Source organism: Nicotiana tabacum, chromosome 22, assembly GCF_000715075.1.
Source record: "Nicotiana tabacum cultivar K326 chromosome 22, ASM71507v2, whole genome shotgun sequence".
Taxonomy (NCBI): domain Eukaryota; kingdom Viridiplantae; phylum Streptophyta; class Magnoliopsida; order Solanales; family Solanaceae; genus Nicotiana; species Nicotiana tabacum.
This window is the reverse complement of record NC_134101.1, coordinates 15,505,380-15,510,309: the sequence shown is the minus strand read 5'-3', so window position 1 is coordinate 15,510,309 and position 4,930 is coordinate 15,505,380.

Here is a 4,930-nt window from a genome sequence, read left to right as displayed (position 1 = left end):
TCAGGAACACAATTCAATATTTTCGGACTAAAACATAAGCTAAAAGGTGCTAATAAGCAGTCAAAATACCCACTTATCAACTTCTCCAAACTTAATCTTTACTTGTCCTCAAGCAAATAAATTAGTTCTCACCTCCAAAAGTTAAGGGTCATTTCAGCGAGTCACATGTGAGCCATCCACACATCAGTTGGGACCAACAATTACCCACACTACTTATGTATTATCAACAAGGCAACAAGTTAAACATTCATGCACATATAGTTCTAATGTGACATTTGAGCTTCAAGAATTGACTTTACTTATCAAGGACTCTTGCTCTGTCGTGTAGGTCATGGTGCTCCAAACTCTTCCTTATCTACTTTCCATTTGCCTAGCTCACTTAAGAAATTTAGCACTCAATCCAAAGATTTATGAAAGGTTCACTCATCTCTCTCAAGAGAATGTCACAAGTATGGCTTCAAGTACCATAGGCTTGTCCCTCATGTAGATCGCCACTAATGTAAGCTCACTCGGTTTGAAATCAAGTAGGACTTCTTTCGGGATGTAATGAAGGCTTTTGGGTTAGGGTAGGATACCGTATGGATAAGTGATTACACCTTTCCTTAAACATTTTATCTTTTATTTCTCGGCTCACACTTTGCCAATTCTTAGAGGCACTTTCTTTTCATTGGGGACTAGAGAGACTTAGCATCACTATTTCTTGATCATTTTATTATTTTTCTCCCTTTTTGATTTCTCCATGTTTTGGATCATTACCCCATTTTGAATCCCTTCAACCCTTCCACTTATTCATTTTTTGCAACTTTCCTTTTGTTCTTTTCTTTTCTTGCCTTTTCTTCTCATAGAGATCATTTTCTTTCTCTTTTTGTGCCTTGATACCTTTTTCAAGTTCCTCATCTCTCCCCCAAACTTACTTTTTAAGCCATTTTATTTCACAAGAGTATTAAGGAAAGCTCGGGTGCCAAGAGAGGGTCACAACCAAACGGGTAAAGGCTTGTAACACGGTTATCAAATGAGATAGGCTAGAGGCTCAAAGGGGTTGACTAGGGATAATGATATTGGTTGGCAATAGAAAACTCAAACGGGGTAAAGAGAGCCTACAATCACTTCTTAAACCAAGCAAAACTTAGGATTTTGCCTTGAAACACATTCGGGGCAAGTTCTAGACCCTTCACACGGATACTTGGACTAACAATAATTCATCTCACCCCTCACATAACCAAATTGTAAAAGAGGACAGAGTCGAGGGCCCATAATGACCACATTCAAGTTTAAAGAATATTATGGTCCAATTAAACCACTCTATAATTGCCAAAATCAACATAAGAGTCACAAAGTCACTAACTAGAGTTATTTCTTTCAAAAACCTTATTTTTAACCATAAGCACGTAGTTAAATGTGTTGGTGCCAATTAAAGCATGGTTGACTCTTCGAGCATGACTTAATTAGGTCTTTTTATTCATTACTACTACTACTACTACTACTATTGTTACCTAAATACAAAAAAAAACTCACTCATTCTCTTAAGAAGGTTGTCACGCCATCCATCGTTAGGACGAGTTACCCAGTTCATACAATAACTACCTTTGGAAAGAACCGTGGCATTAAGAAAACTAAAGGCTTATTATCTACTAAAATATAAAAAGAAGCTACTAAATAAAACAAAGAAGCTACTAAATTAAATAAAGAACTAATAAAGAAACAAAAATAAATAAGCTAATAAGCAAAAAACTACTGAAGATAGAATGAATATACATAACGAGAGAAAGAGAGAGAATATATTTACATAATAAGAAAAGAGAGAATAATATCAAGTTATTACAGGCCAAATGTCTCAAAATGTATCAAATATAATAAATAAACTCCACCCCCCCTCCCCCCGAATAAAGATAAACATTGTCCCCAATGCTTAACAAAATAAGAGTAAAAGAAGGGAAAGAGTGAAGAAAACTCCCTATGGCTCCTTGGACATCTCTGTGTCCCTAGCAATATCATCGCCCTTAGGCTTAGCCAACTGAATCTCATCATCTTCAACTCTGGGTATGGATGGATTGGCGAACATCTGATGCACTGCCTCAGTAGTGTCGGCAACAAGGTTTGGCTCTTCACACTTGCCAACTGGTGCCATCGGTGCAGATAGTGATGTAGGATCTGGGACAGAATTGCCTGGGTCAAGCAGCATGTCAAAGGGGAGATCTCCGGCTGTAGCAAGCCTGGTCACCTGTCTCCGGAGCTTGTCCACTGACTTCTTGCTGGCCTGGGACTTTCTCGTCTTCTTTTCTTCTTTTCCCAGCTCTTCGATCACTGACCCGTGTTGTACGAAGGTAGCCATAACAGTGTTCTGGTTCTCTAGGAACTTCTTCAATATCTCTTCAACTGTTGGGGGAAACTGAGGTGCCTGAATAGAAGACTGCACTGCAACAGTACTAGATAAGTCAGACAACTTTGCAGTGGCTGTCTGTATCCAGTTGTTAAGGCTCGCCAATGTTTGGGAGACTCGCAACACAAAAAGCGGGACAGTAGGCATAGACACTTGCCTCAAAGTCGAGGTGGGAGTTGTGGCAGGAACTGCAGTAGGGGTTGTGGATGATGGCAGAGGCATAGCTGCAGCACAGGAGGAAGGTTCGGCCGAAGTGGATGGAACATCAACTGCCTCAGCAGCTACCATAGTTGGCTCATCAGACTGGCCCGTAGTGATAGGAGACTGAACTTTCTTCTTCGGATTGTTCACATCCATCAGTGAATACCAAGTAAAAGGCTTCTCCGACTTCGCCTTTGTGTCATAATCCCTCGGCTCTACCCTTGCATCCGTGAGATATTCTGTAATAGTATTGGAATACGGGTAGGACGAGTCATCTTTCTGAGCAATCACTGAGATGTTGGCCGACATCATGACACCCACATTGATAGGGTACCCTACCATAATAGAAGCAACCAGAACTGCCCGATGAATCGGAAGGTAAGTCTCATTCTGGCTCGGGTCCAATCTGCTGCAGACAAAGGTTTGCTACCCCTTCGCCTCAAAACTCAAAGTGTTCCGGTGGATAGGACTCCAGCGGCAATCCATGGTTGTGGTGGCCCTGGTGCTACTAGAATCTCCGCTAACCAAGGTCGGGTTGCATCTCCCAATACATACTTCTCCAAATATTCCTTTGGCTTAACATCTTCGAAGCCCAAGTACGTGTTGAGTGTATGCTGATCAAATCTCACTTTTCAATTACGTACTTTAGTCACTTTTGTCCCTTATTTGACGTGAGCCACATTGGCATAGAATTCACGGACCAGGTACTCTTTGGCGTCCACTACACTTTGAGTGAACCACATCCACCCCTTGCGTTCCCCGAACTGTCTCAACACTGTTGGGTTGTACCTCTCCAAATCTTTTAACTGAAACTGTCGCTCAAGAGTTAGCGACCTCACTGGACACCATGTACGAAAGCTGGTGAAAGTGGCCAGGCTGACAAAATGGTCCTCCCAAAACTCTTTCTTCTTTGATTTTTCAAGACCAGATGTTGTAGCATCTCCCCATCTTCCATCAACGGGGATATCCTGAACTGGTTATCATGTGCCTCAGGGACAGGTGTAGCCGATGGCTTAGAAGCCTGACTAGCATTCTTCGATTCCTCGAAAGTGCTATGAGATGAGGACGGCTCGCCTCTGAGTTAGTATCTCCCTGGCGGCATTGACTGTATGGTCGGCTGCTCCTGAACAGATGCTGAGTTGCCCTCTAATGCTTCCCTAGACGGGACATATGAGCTTGTGTCGGAGAGATCTGCACCTCTCCCCCTACCGGTTGTAGCTTTCTTTGTAATTGTCTTTTGTTGGCCAAGGGGTAAGGCACTCTTGCCTCGACTCCGAGAAGGTTCACCTCTCCCTTTAGATATGTCGCCTCGTCTCCTATATCGAACCATTGTCTGTATCAAGAAAAGACGATTATTAGTTGCAATTCAATGTTCAAACATACCCAGGATACATGCTAGTAAGATATAAACCATAAGACACAGTGAGGGTACACAATCAAAGCATGCTTGCAGGAAACCAGATCTTCGGTCCGCACAATTTTCTTGCGGTCACAGATGATGACTTGCGGACCACACAATTTTGTTTTGCGGCCGCAAAAGTCGAGTGCGGTCTTCACAATTCCACTTGTAGCCGCACCTCATAGACCCAACAAATGCCAACTCTTTGATGACAGAGCATTGGCTGATGTGCATCCGTAACACAATTTCTGCGGTCCGCACAATTAAACTTGCGGTTGCACATTGGAGTCTCAAAGTAGGGACTCTCTCATGACAGTAAAAGTGCATTTCTGTGGCCGCAATGGGAATTCTGCGGTCCGCACATTTTACCTTGCGGTTGCGTATCCCTTCACTAATGCTGCCCTAAAATCAATTTCTGCGGACTGCACGAATTCAGGTGCGGCCATAGAATTCAAAAATTACGAATAGTTCAGTTGTTTCATTCTAGATTTTTCAATTTCGTGCACAATTTGACATGGCAACATCATAAAATCATGAAAATAGGTTAACCCAGTCCCCATAGAGCGTGTATTATTTAACCCATTATAGATTTACCCCCACATGGATACACAATTGGATTCTAATGACAAATGGTCTAAAAATAACTAAAAATCTACAAATTAAAACAAAAAGATTAACAAGAAATTTAAGCATACCAGATGAATGAGTGTAATGAGTGGTTGATCAAGGATGTTGTGTGCGTGGATAGATAAAATCACCAAAAAATTTCAAGATGGCACTATTTCTATCCTTAGAGAATGAAAAACGTAACAAATGCCCATGTTCCTCTATTTATACTAGTTGGTTGGCTAAGGGAAAGAAGAGCGAGTGCGGTCCGCACTCTGTTACCTGGTGACCTTAACTCAGCATCTCATAATCTGCGGCCGCAGATTTCCTTTTGCGGTCGCACA